At 37.7% G+C, this 14,447-nt stretch overlaps 1 pseudogene; it reads left to right on the top strand.

Annotated features, from left to right (window-relative positions):
• Window positions 1-825: 825 nt before the first annotated feature.
• LOC111012182 (uncharacterized) lies at window positions 826-11,387 on the top strand (annotated as a pseudogene).
• Window positions 11,388-14,447: the final 3,060 nt, after the last annotated feature.

The following is a 14,447-nucleotide window of genomic DNA, read 5'->3' as shown; positions in this document are numbered from 1 at the left end:
ACAGCGGGCAAGAAGGGAGGTCAGTTACCAAGGGAAAGAAAACAGACCGCTAGAAGTAGAGGTTCGGGACCCTAACCGAAGAATGTACGAAGAGAGCTCATAGACAACCTTGAAGGCGCGAGACAATCAAATATCACAACAAATGTCTTTTCTACAAACAAAAATCATGTCCCTTCGTGAAAAAGTCATTGTGTTGGAGGAGAAAGAAGTACAGTTAGCTCAGTATGCTCAAGAAAATCAAATATTAAGGGAAACTGTTCAGGCGCTTTCAAGCCGTCTCGACAAAACCCAGAATGCTGCTGATGGGTTAATGCATGATTATGCCCATATCAAGGAACAATACAACCAAGTGGGGTATGAATTAGACCATGTGAGGCGCGATAACACATTTTTGCGTCATACTTCAGAGCATGTACTCACCCAAGTCAGACAGGCAGCCCGTAGAGCAGATGGTTTAGCTGAAGAGGCACGAGCTCTCACGTCTGCCATTGCCCCTACACAGCCGAATGGCAAAAGCACACTCAAGTTCTTGGGCAAACTTCGGCGAGATCTAGAGCATTGGGGACAGTTTTATTAACACTCTGCTTTAATGTACTTTCAATTCCATGATTTAAGCATTGAGGTTCAAATTTGGCATAATTGTTGTTTTCTTGTAATCTTCATTTATTAATTTATCCAATTTATAATAATGTCATGAAGTTATTTATGGTTTTCTTTCTCTTTCTTTTTGTCTTCTATTTTTCTAAAAAACAAAAGGGATTGTTCAAGATAGCTCGCTCACTGGCACCACATCGCACTTACCGTACCAGACACAGGGCAAGATTGATGGAAGATCAAAAAGCCGAGCAGGAAAGAACAAGGAAAGATATTGAGGAGTTGCGAGAAAAGTTAGATGTCATCCTCATCGCATTGGAAAAAGGCAAAGCGGCTGTGGATCCTGCTACATCTAGCAACCCTATCCATGAGCCGTAAGAAACCCCGCCTTATCCACCTGGGTACGATACACCTCTTAGGCCAGTGGCAGAGGGTTTCATGCCACAATATACAACGTACAACCCTCTATATGACGTCCGAGTTGGTCAGTATCCGCATTCCTTTGTTAAAGGAGCTCGACAAATCCCAACCAACATCATTTTTCGAGAGCCCGAGCAAATGATGTCACCCTCCTATAGTCCTTAACCTAGGTGGTCTCCCAACCAAGACAGACTCAGTTGGACAAAATGCCCCCAGTAACGAGAAATTCGAAGTTCTGGAGGAAAGATTAAGAGCAGTAGAGGGGACAGACGTTTTTGGCAACATCGATGCCTCACAATTGTTCTTGGTGTCTGGATTAGTCATCCCTCCAAAATTGAAGGTGTCAGGGTTTTGAGAAGTACGATGGTTCTTCTTGTCCTAAGAATCATCTTATAATGTACTGCAGGAAGATGGCAGCATACGTCCAAAATGACAAATTGTTGATACACTACTTTCAAGATAGTTTATCTGGTCCAGCCTCTCGTTGGTACATGCAGTTAGATAGCTCTCATGTTGGCTCGTGGAAGAATCTGGCCGACTCCTTCCTAAAACAATATAAGCATAACATATAGACATGGCTCCAGATCACTTAGATTTACAGATGATGGAGAAGAATAGTACAGAAAGCTTTAAAGAGTATGCTCAAAGGTGGAGGGACACGGCAGCTCAAGTCCAACCTCCTTTAACAGATAAGGAGCTATCTGCCATGTTCATCAATACCCTAAAACATCCTTTCTATGATCGGATGATAGAAAGCGCTTCCACAAATTTCTCTGATATTATGACCATCGGAGAAAGAATCGAATATGGGGTTAAACACGGGCGAATAACCAGTACTGCCGAGGAGTCATTAGCATCAAAGAAGGCAAGTCATTCCAAGAAAAAGGAAGGTGAGGTGCAAATGGTGGGAGTAGACTGACACTCTTGGAAACAACAACCGTACGGTCGGACACCGCGATACACTCCATATTATTACCTAACGCCATACGGGTATAATCAACCATTTGTGAATAATGCAACTTCACATTACTCCCTTCATGCCTCTCAAAATTTTTGACCCTCGGCCAGTCAAAATTTCCAACCTACGGGTCAGCAGCATAATACATTTTATACTCAAGGGCAACAGACTAATAGAGGGGCACGTAAACAGACCTAGTTTGACCCAATCCCCATGACTTATACTGAGCTTCTGCCTCAGTTATTTCAAAATAATCAGTTGGCACCTGTACCTGTAGATCTGATCCAGCCTCCATACCCAAGATTGTATGATGCGAGTGCTCGTTGTGACTATCACGCAGGAGCCATAGGACATTCAACATAGAACTGCATTGCATTGAAATACAGAGTTCAAGCTTTGATCAAGGCAGGTTGGTTGAACTTTAAAAAGAAAATGGGCCTGATATAAGTAAGAATCTGCTGCCGAATCATCAAAATGTCCAAATAAATGCAATCGAATGCCAAGGGATCAAGTAGAATAGTAAGGTTGCCGATATTACAACCCCTTTGGAGGAACTATTTGAAATTCTCTTGGACAATGGATATGTATCAGTGGACTACCTATGCCCAAACCTCAAGTATAAAGGGTATGATGAAAGTCTGATGTGCCCGTTCCACGCTGGGGCAAAACGTCACTCCCTGGAGCAATGCAACCGTTTTCAAAAGAGAGTTCAAAAGTTGTTAGACTCAACAGTCCTTACTTTTACAAAATCTCACCTGAAGAAAGGGACAAATGTCGTGGAAGATATCTTGGTTGCTGAGGGCTCAAGTGATTATTTTAAGCCAAAACCTCTCACCATCTTTTACCGTGAAAAGCCAAATGCACCCAGCTGTAGTCGGAAACCAATCACCATCACAGTCCTAGCTCCTTTCGAGTATAAAAGTTCCAAAGCAGTGCCTTAGAGATATGAGTGCAAGGTAACTGTAGGGCAAGAGGTATCATCTTCTTCACTCCCAGTTGACAATATCACCGAAGTTGGAGGTTTGACACGAACTGGGAGATGTTATACACTGGATAGCTTGCTAAAGCACGTGAATGAGCCCGCTAGTGAAAAGAATAAAGAGAAAGCAAGTGAGAAGAAGAAGGAAAAAGCAGAGGAAGATAACAAAAGGGAAGACCAAACTCAATGAGGATATTTATGATGAACTAGTGGAGGCAATTGTTGTAAAAGATGCAAGTTCTAAACAACCCGTGTCCGAGGAAGAGACTCAAGAGTTTATGAAGCTAGTGAAGCAAAGTGAATACAATGTTATTGAACAATTAGGTCAGACACCCGCAAAGATCTCTATATTATCTTTATTGTTATCCTCTGAAGCGCATCGGAATGCACTATTGGAGGCCTTGAAGCAGGCTTTCTTTTCACAAGACATCACAGTGGATAATTTGAGCAACATTGTGGGGAATATAACAGCATCTAGCTCAATCACTTTTACAGACGAGGAAATACCACTAAAGGGTATAGGACATACTAAAGCTCTCCACATCTCAGTTAAGTGTAAAAACTTCCTAATAGCAAAAGTCCTTGTGGACAATGGATCTTCTTTAAACATAATGCCAAGATCCACGCTAGAGAAGTTACCCGTTGATATGTCCCATATGAGACCTAGTACAGTGATAGTAAGAGCTTTCGATGGAGCTCACAGCGCTGTTGTTGGGGATATTGAGATCCGATCCAGATAGGTCCTTGCACCTTTGACATAACATTTCAGGTTATGGACATCACATCAGCTTATAGTTTCTTGCTGGGGCGACCGTGGATACATTCGGCAGGAGCAGTTCCATCCACTTTACATTAGAAAATTAAGTTTGTGGTTGACCAAAAGTTAGTGATCATATCGGGACAAGAAGATATTCTAGTCTCAAGGCTTACTTCGATGTCATATGTTGAAGCAGTAGAAGAAGCTTTTGAGTCTTCATTCCAATCATTCGAGATTGCAAATGCTACAACTTTACATGGGAAGTTTGGGAGACCTAAGCCACCACTTTTAGAGACCACCTTTAAAGGAGACAATGGGAGCTTAGACAAACTGCTGAGGATGGCTAAGAATACAAAGAAGTTCGGGGTGGGGTATAAACCAAGTAGAGGCGACATCATTAGAGCACGGAGTCTGGAAAAAGCAAAACGCCTCTCAAGACTTGAGAATGAGGAGCGTGATTACCCTAGGAGGATTGTTCCACCTCTCAGCCACTCTTCCAGAAGTGCCGGCATAATCCATCAGGAGTACGATGAGAGCCCTGTAGTGGCAGCAGTGACAGAAGAAAGAGAGCAAGTCGGACCTTTTGTCTACCCATGTCCGGACGGTTTCGAGCTGAGTAATTGGAGCGTGTTAGAGCTACCGTCTTTTGTAAATAATAAATCAAAGTAATTGTCCTTTTTTTTCCTTCCCCTCATTTTCTTAATTAATTAAATTAATTTTCTATTTCCTGTACATTCCATCCAGACCTATTATTTGTTTATAATTCTTCCATATCAATAAAGTTTGAGTTCATTCACTTTGTTTCTTTCCTCTACTATTCTCTGGGCCAATTTATTCATTTATTTCTGTTTCTTTTCTTTTCTCCTTTATTATGTCTTAAACAATAATACTGAGATTGAATGCGATAATGATTCAAAATACGAGCTCGATACACCTATATACAATATTGAATCTGATGAGGAAATAGATGACGAGCCCTCTGCTGAGTTATTGAGAATGCTAGAAGAAGAAGAAAAGATGTTGGGACCCCATGAAGAATTAATTGAGACAATTAACTTGGGATCACAAGCCGAAGCCAAAGAGATTAAAATAGGCACTCATATGTCTTCAGAGAGTCGCAAAAAGTTGATAGAGTTACTTCATGAGTATACTGATGTTTGTGATTGGTCCTATCAAGATATGCCTGGTTTAGATACAGACATCGTAGTGCACAAATTACCGATCAACCTAGAGTTCAAGCCGGTGAAACAGAAGTTGCGGAAAATGAGGCAAGATATGTTGATCAAGATAAATGATGAAGTAAGGAAGCAAATCGATGCAGGGTTCCTTACGGTATCTAATTACCCTGAGTGGGTGGCGAACATTGTCCTTGTACCAAAGAAAAATGGATAAGTAAGAATGTGTGTGGATTATAGAGACCTGAATCATGCAAGTCCAAAAGACAACTTCCCGCTTCCTCATATCGATGTTTTGGTTGATAATACTGCTAGATTCTCAATCTTCTCCTTTATGGATGGGTTCTCAGGATACAATCAAATCAAGATGGCACCTGAGGATCTTGAAAAAACCACATTGATTACGCTATGGGGAACTTTCTGCTACAAAGTTATGCCATTTGGGCTAAAAAATGCTAGGGCAACCTACCAGCGTGCCATGGTTACTCTCTTTCCTGACTTGATGCACAAAGAAATTGAAGTTTACGTGGATGATATGATTGCCAAGTCAAAATAGGGCGAGGAGCACACAACTATTTTAAGGAAGCTATTTGATCGATTGAGGAAGTTCAAATTGAAACTCAACCCCAACAAATGCATATTTGAGGCAACCACTGGAAAACTCCTAGGTTTTGTAGTAAGCCAAGAAGGCATTAAAGTTGACCCGAATAAAGTCAAAGCAATCTTAGATATGCCACCTCCACAGACGCAGAAAGAAGTCTGAGGATTTCTAAGACGACTCAACTATATCGCAAGGTTCATATCTCATTTAACAGCAACTTGCGAACCCATCTTTAAATTACTCCGCAAGAACAACGATGGGGTATGGAGTGAAGATTGTCAAACAGCATTCGATAAGATTAAGCAGTATTTGCAAGACCCTCCAATTCTTGTGCCACCAACGCCAGGAAGACCCTTTATTTTGTATCTCATAGTGACTGAAAACTCAATGGGATGTGTACTGGGGCAGCATGATGATTCATGCAGGAAAGAACAGGCTTGTTGGGTGTGTTGCCCTAAACTCGTAGTTTGTATTTTGTAAAAACAAATGTATATTCAATAAAGTTTTATTCAATAAATTTGTTGTTGAATTCATAGCATTGCATTGTCCAAAATCCAATAAACTAAACATCCAAGGTTATTTTAGTGTAACCGGGACAGTATATGTACTAGGTATATATTTGATATACCCCTGATATATGAGGTATATATTTGATATACCCTAATATACAAGTGGATAATGTCGCGTGAATAACCTAAAAGGTTTATAGTATATGGATAAGGCTGGGTACCTTATCCTGGCAACACTATGGATACGGCCCACTCTGTAAAGGTTACAAACGACTCGATCCAGGTCGTTCGTGTGGAGCATGCGAGTGGGGGTATCCTATACAATGAGTTTGTATAAGACCGGACCACGAAATAGCCAATCTTTAGATATAACACCGTTAACTAATAGATTGTTGTTTCTTAGGATGACCAGGCAACTCATTCTCAAGCCTGAGTGAGTTATGGACTCCTGCCCGTGAGGGCTTGTCCTTTGATCTGTATGGGTGAGAATGGCCCGAGTTGCCGACTCAACATTCCTACCATTTTGGAGACGAGATCGAGTAGGGAGCTGGGAACATAACTTCACAAGATGGAATTCACTTCTCTCCGACTTTAGGGGAGTAGATGTGTGTTCCCTTAAATGCTGACTCCGGGACTTGAACAAGGGGCCCCACCTTCTCATTGGCCCGAGAGGGACTTCCGATTATTGGTCGGACCATAACGGGTTGTTCATTAGAGGAGCAGTGGTATTCAAGGAGTAAGATGTAACTCAGGGGTAAAACGGTAATTTGACCCAACTTGAGTTACGAGCACTCGTGAAGGATTGACTCGCATTAATGATCGTATATCCATGGACACGAAAACATTCTGCAGTGAGAAGAGTGCAACTGCGGGTCTTTAGTGGAATGACCCGTAGTTAACGAATCTTGATTAACTCGGTCAATGAGTTTGACCGATTAATCTTGCATCGTTGGCGCTTCTGATCTGTAGGTCCATTAGATCCCCTTGCTAGCTCATAACGGGTAAAACGAGGATCAAGTTTTTGGAAGAATTTGAATTGTTCAAATTACTTAAGGGATTATATGTATATTGATACGTTATAATATATAGTTAATTATAAATTAAAACTATATATTATGAGAGAAATTATTTGAATGAGATTCAAATAAAATTAATATGAATATGATTCATATTAAAACTATAGGTTAAAAATAATGTGCTTAAGATGTACATTACAACTATAGGTTATGCGAGAGAAATGTTTTAGAATATGATTCTAATTTTATAATAAATAATTAAGTGTTAATTATTTATTTGATTTATATATATATTTATTTTAATTGGATTAATAATTAATTATATTTATTAATTAATTTGATTAATTAATAAATTAATATATAAATTAATAATTAACTCTGCCACGTCACTGCTTTTTGTTCTCCTTCCTTTTGCAGTTCTGCAAAACACAGAAGAACAGAACAGAAAGATAGAACTCCCACCCAACTCTCTCAATTTGATCTCTCTCAACTCTCCCTCACATTCCAAATCGGTGCTCCCACAAGCACGCTCTCGAGACCCAAGAGGATAGCGAGGAAAACACGGTGGTGGTGTTCGGGTGGAAACCGTTGAAGAAAAGTTCTTCAAAGGTATGGTTTTCCTCTGTATTTTCATCTTTACACATTTTGATTTTGTTTCCCAAATTTCACGAACAACGGTCCGCTTCCGCTCCGGGATTCACATCCCTTCAAGGCTATATATTATTTAAGTAAGAAGTTCACCAATTGCGAGACTAGATACTCTCAAGTATAAAAAACTTGTTGTGCTCTAGTTTGGGCTGCCCGACGTCTAAGACAATACATGTTGTATTATACCACATGGCTCATTTCAAAGATGGATCACATGAAGTACATTTTTTAAAAGCCGTCTCTCTCGGGTCGAATTGCAAGGTGGCAGGTTCTCTTGTCCAAATATGATATTGTCTATGTGACTCAAAAGGCCATTAAGGGGAGTGCTTTGGTCGACTACCTAGCTCAACAACCTATAAATGACTACGTACCGGTAAATTTCGACTTTCCAGATGAGTATATCTCCACCATAACCGCAAGTGAGGAAAGTTTAGACCCACAAACTTGGACCATGATGTTTGATGGTGCCTCTAACGAGTTAGGTCATGGGATAGGGGCTATTTTGATATCACCCAAAGGGGAACTATACCCTCTTACCGCCAGTTTATGTTTTGACTGCACGCATAATATGGCCAAGTATGAAGCATGCTTGATGGGCGTCCAAGCTGCTATTGATATGAAGGTTAAGAAACTTAAAGTTTTTGGGGATTCTATGCTAGTAATTCATCAGCTAAGAGGAGAATGGGAAACAAGAGACGTTAAGTTATTGCCTTACAAACAACTCATAACAGAATTGTCACAAGAATTTGGTGAAATCTCATTTGATTATTTGCCAAGAGAAAATAATCAAGTAGTAGATGCATTGGCCACATTAGCAGTGATGTTCAATTTAGAACTCAATACAGATGTCCGTCCGATTAAAGTTGGGAGGAGAGATGCCCCAGCTTTTTGTATGAGCATTGAGGAAGAACCCGACGGTAACCCCTGGTTTTATGACATCAAGCAGTATATCAAGAGTAAAGAATACCCACCAAATGCTTCAGAAAATGATAAGTCACCCTCCGCAAGTTAGCAATGAAGTTTTTCTTAAACGGAGAGATACTGTACAAGAGAGACCATGACATGGTTCTCCTAAGGTGCGTCGAAGGAAGAGATGCCAATAGGATTATGGAGGAAATTCATGAAGGAGTTTGTGGCACTCATGCAAATTGACACATGATGGCTAGACAAATTTTAAGAGTTGGCTATTACTGGCTGACTATAGACACAAATTGTATTAAATATGCAAGAAAATATCACAAATGTCAAATTTACTCGGACAAGACTCATGCTCCTGCTTCTCATTTGCATACTTTGACAGCTCCTTGGCCTTTTTCTATGTAGGGTGATTACGCTTGTTTACATGCGTAAAAATAAGGTTTTAGATGCTGTTTTTACTATGTTTTAACTTTGTTTCGGACTTTTTCTCGGTCGTTTGAGTTCCAATTCATGCAAAATTCATATATGATAGTTTGTGGTTGACTTATATTGTATTTATGACATTTTAGGACCATTTGGGAGTGCAAATTAATCGAAAGAAGTAAAAAGACGGAAAAAACTTCATTGGAGGCGCCAGGCGCCTGGTAGGCTGCAGAAATCCTGGTTTTCTTCCAACTTTGCCCTTAATGAAACGCGTCTTCCAATGCGTTTTGGTGGTTCCAACCGATGCATACGTGTAAAATAAGTGTTCCACTATCAGTTTGAGCATGATTTGGTCAGTCAAAGGAGTTGGAAATGGGTGATCCACCAGCGTTTTAGGACCTACCTAACCAATTCTCCACAACTATAAATTCCAGCAGCTTCTCCACCAATTTCATCAAGTCTTGCTTTCTTCTCTTGATCATTCTTAGTGTTTCTTTGTTGCTTTCTAAGTACTTTTGAGTTGCTTTCATTAGTTGCTTTTAGTTTTTAAATCCCGAGCACTTTACATTCCTTTATTGAGCTTTGTTTTGTTTCCGTTGTTACTTAGTTATTTTCTACCTATTCAAATTTATAAAAATTCAGCACTTAGCTTATCTTTACTTAGCCTTTACTTTATTTTTAGTTAAGAAAATTGTGTTTTTGGAGAAAAGAGCACGTGACACTCCCCCTTGCTTGAAAGAGAAGGGCGAAGCTCTCAATCCCAAGCAAAACTCTCCGTTAGTTAACTTTTGTTTTTCACACATGCATTTCAATTTCAACCATTTTACTTGCTGTATTTTCTTCAATATGTCTTTCTAAATTCCCGTCTCTAGCCCGGGCTTTTATTTCTAAAAAGGGTTGCTAAGAAGTGTTTTTGCTTTCCACTCATTGCTCAACATGTTTTCCCAAAAAGTTAGGATTTAGAGAAGGCCACTGTAAGTCTTAACAAGTCAATACTGAAAAGGTTGCTTATTTGCATTGTTGAGTGGTTAAACCGAGGAGAGGAGCGCCTTAGACATAAGGGTTCTGGTTAAGTAGCCTAGACATAGGACCTTAACCCGAGGTTGCGACTATTTCCATCCTAAAACTAAGATATCTCTCATAATAGACATATTAGGGAATGTCTTAGGACTTTGAACTTGCTTAGACATAAGTCAAGTGAAAAGCGTAGTCGTTGGTTCCTAAAGTAAAATGCATATCGTCCTTAGCGTATCCTTGATTCTTTGTTGGCTAACTTGAAGTAATTCGGGCTAGGTTTTACCATTATAAGACCAAATCCCAAATCCAAAACCATTATTTGTGACCACTTCCCATTTTACAAGAATCACTCATTTCAACGTTCACTATTTATTAAAACTTTAGAGTTTGGAAATTATTTAGAAGTCCTTGAGGATCGATACTTGGATACTCCATCCATTTTATATTACTCTGATAGGTGTGCGCTTGCATCTATAGAATTGTTATCACGCTTAGTGCGTGCGTTCAGCATAACCTCAGTCATGGGGCATGGATGTGATAGGACCTATCGAACCTAAAGCATCAAATGGGCACCGATTCATTTTGGTAGCCATAAATTATTTTACTAAATGGGTAGAAGCAGCTTCTTACTGAGATGTGACAAAAGGAGTTGTAGTCAAATTCATCAAGAAGGAAATTATTTGTCGTTATGGTCTTCCTGAAACCATAATTTCCGATAATGCAAGGAATTTGAACAACAAATTGATGAGTGAGTTCTGTGAGCAGTTTAAAATCAAACATCTCAACTCAACCCCTTATCGACCTAAGATGAATGGTGCAGTGGAAGCCGTCAACAAAAACATAAAAAATAGTTGAAAAGATGACTGTAACTTACAGAGACTGGCATGAAATGCTTCCGTTTGCCTTACATGGTTACCGCACCTCAATCCGTACTTCAACTGGGGCAACGCCATTTTCTTTAGTTTATGGTATGAAAGTTGTTCTCCCTATTGAAGTAGAAATTCCATCATTGAGAGTTATCATGGAAGCTAAGTTACAAGAGGCTGAGTGGGTCCAAAGGCGTTATGAGCAGCTGAATTTTGTCGAAGAAAAGAGGTTGACGGCATTATGCAGAGGACAACTTTACTAAAGAAGAATGATGAAAGCCTATGACAAGAAGGTGCGCCCAAGAAGGTTTAGAGAAGGAGATTTAGTTCTAAAAAGAATTCTCCCATTACAGAAATATCATCGAGGCAAGTGGACCCCGAATTATGAAGGACCATTTATGGTGAAAAAAGCTTTCTCTCGAGGAGCACTAGTTCGAGCTAACATGGATGGCAGCGAGTTTTTAAATCCAATCAATTCAGATCATGTTCGAAAGTATTATGCATAACTTCCCGTGTATCTCGAAAATTTCACATTGATATAAGTATTTCACTTGAAAGGCATTTTGTGTATTCATTTTCTATTATAGCCTACAAATTTGAACCACATTTTTTAGATGTGTGTCCTTTGTCATAACTGGAAATCTTATTTATAAAGTCTGGTCTCCATTCATCTCTTTCTATTTACAAAGGACGATAGCTTTTATATTCACTTCTCTAAGGCTTTGTGTTACTCGAAGCATAAGGGCACAGGAAACCAAAAAATAGGAACATTTGTTCTCTGGAACATTGGGGCAAATATGACATTACAAAGTTATCAGGGGCAAATTCGTCGTACCATTTGTTCTGGTTACTCTCGATCCAGTTAAAAGAATTTTTGAAGGAAAGCGAAATGCAGTGATCGGGCTATCTGAACAATCCCAAGTTTTTATAAAAGCAAGTGCTTTCACTCTATTTTTGCATTCAAGACAAATTTTCCTGTTATCATCATGTGTCAAACGCACATTTCATGCATCGTTTCATGCGTCATTTCATGCATTTGCCTTGGAAAAGTCTCCAAAAAGCCCTATGGCAGAGAATTTCATGACGACTCATTTTTGCTCAAGCAAGCTTGTTTAGTTTTTGTTGGTTAAATCGAACTCGATAGATCATGGTCGAAGCCTGTGTCAAGCAGGTCCGCTGCTTTTTTTTTTTTTTTTAATCTCGCCTTCCCAATACTCTGTTTTTTGTCTTTGTCTACATTTTTCTGAAATGATACACAAAGGGGGCAAGCTGTAGACACCGTATTTTGTCTGGCTCGCTTTCGTTTTTTTTAAAAAAATTATTACTGATTTATTTATTATTTTATTATGTTTCTTGATTTAGTTTAAAATAACATAATTTACTTTATTATAAAATTTAATGTAAAGTTTTAACTAAATCAAATTAACTTTTAAAATTAGATTTTATTTGAAAATAATTGGTTTTTTTTAATTGATTTTAAGATTTAAAAAAACAGTTTTTTTCTCCCCTTTGATTTTTTCCTTCATACGTGTATCCCCTCCCCTTCTCCTCCTTCCTCTTTTTCTCTCTTCTCTTGCCCCTTTTTCTTTTTTATCGTTATTTTTAGGTGTATTTAGGGAGGACTGCAGTGGGGAGGAGAAGGCAGACAGAACACCCATACAGAAAGACGAAGAAAAATTCACTTCCTTCTTTCTCTCTACCATCACCTTCTCTTCTTCTTCACCCAGACCGGTGACCCCGACGATACACAGACTGCACACGTCCCCCAGTGATCACAAGTTCAGATAACTTGCACCACAGTAGTCCGGCGCAAAGCTCTATAATCCCGATGGACAACAATAATATAACGAACAACTTCTACAACCGACGCACGGATCACCGACAACCTGACTCCGACCTCGAGTGCTCCTTCACGGTTTCAGATCCGCGGGCACACCAAGGATTTCCTCACTGCAGTACGTGATATAGAAAACAAATTGTTTTAGAAATGATTTGATTTGTTTTAATAAATTTGTTTTAAATTTGATATATATATATATATATATATATATTAAAATAAATTTGTTTAAATATGATTTTGATTATTTTTAAAATAAGTTTGTTTTAAGTATGATTTGATTTTTTTTTAAAAAAAACAAGTTTGTTTTAAATGTTTTTTTTTAGTTTTAAGGAAGTTTGTTAGAGGAATTTCAAATCTATAACAAAATAAATTTATTTTATTATTATTATTATTATTATTATTATTATTATTATTATTATTATTTCGGTTTTAGTTTTATTATTTTTTTTAAACAATTTTTTTAAAATAAAGATTTGTATGATAAGAATTAAAGCTAAGTAATATGATGTGGTGTTGGCATAGCGGTAGGTAACTTATGAGTAATTCACATGTCTTAGGTTTGAGTCTTTGTTTGTCTAAATTAATTTTTTTTATATCATTATTTTTACAAAACAGCTATTTTAGATAAAATGTTTTTTTAAAATAAAAAAAACTTTCGTTTTTATAGGATTTCAAATCTTAAAACATTTATATAAAATATTAAATAAAATCTTAAGATATTGACACATTGGTAAGAAGTTTGCACATTGGTAGGAGATGACGTCGGCCGCTCCGCGTCTCGTTGACATTGCGACGATATCAATATATCGAAAAATATCAAGCAATGATAAGCTTTACAATCTCTTTCTATCTCTCAGTTCCACTATCTCCATCCATTGCTCTTTACCTATCTCTCTACTTTAATGACTGATCTTCCCATATGTAGTTTCTTTTAATTATTAGTTGTTGTTTTAGGGGCCGTTTGTTTCGTAGGAATCTGAGATTCCAATGAGATGGGCATCCAGATTCCCATGTTTGTTTGATAGGAATGTTGGATACCCGGACATCTAAGATATTAAAAATAAATTGTTCAGATACCCATCCAGATTTCGGGTATCTGAACAATTTTATACGTCCTCATGTAACATGGATTTTTAAGATTCCTGTGTTGAAGGCATCTTCTTTTGACAATTTTGTCTCTCATCATTTTTGTTTTATAATATTTTTCATCAATAATATTTATTTCTCATTTATTTTATTTTATTTTAAAAATAAATGATAAATGTATGCACTAATTCATTGATGAATGTCTAAATACAATTTTATTTATATTCTAGATTTAGATCTAAAATAAACCTTAGTCAATATAATAATATCTTAATTTATTTTTAATTCAAATCTAGGGTGTAATCTTTTGTTTATTTTACTATTCCAATAGTCACCAAACATAAACTAAAATTGGCATAAAATATAATATTAAATTAATAAAAGTAATTTTTTATATGAATTCAAATAATATTAAATTTAACATATAAATTATATGATGACCGGTAAGGACATTTTTGAAACATAACATAAAATTTACAATATTCTCACGAATAAATCCTGCAAAACAAACGTGGCTATCAAAATATTTTCAAACATCCTCGTAAATTTTCCTACAAAATAAACGTGACTATCTAAAAATTTCGGACATCTAAAATTTCGGGCATATAAGATTCTAGGCATCTGAAGATGTCGAGCATCT

This window comes from Momordica charantia (assembly GCF_013281855.1).
Source record: "Momordica charantia cultivar OHB3-1 chromosome 4 unlocalized genomic scaffold, Mcharantia_2.0 BLBB01000004.1, whole genome shotgun sequence".
NCBI lineage: Eukaryota > Viridiplantae > Streptophyta > Magnoliopsida > Cucurbitales > Cucurbitaceae > Momordica > Momordica charantia.
The sequence above is the reverse complement of the archived record's forward strand: the minus strand, read 5'-3'. Positions and strand labels throughout refer to the sequence as shown.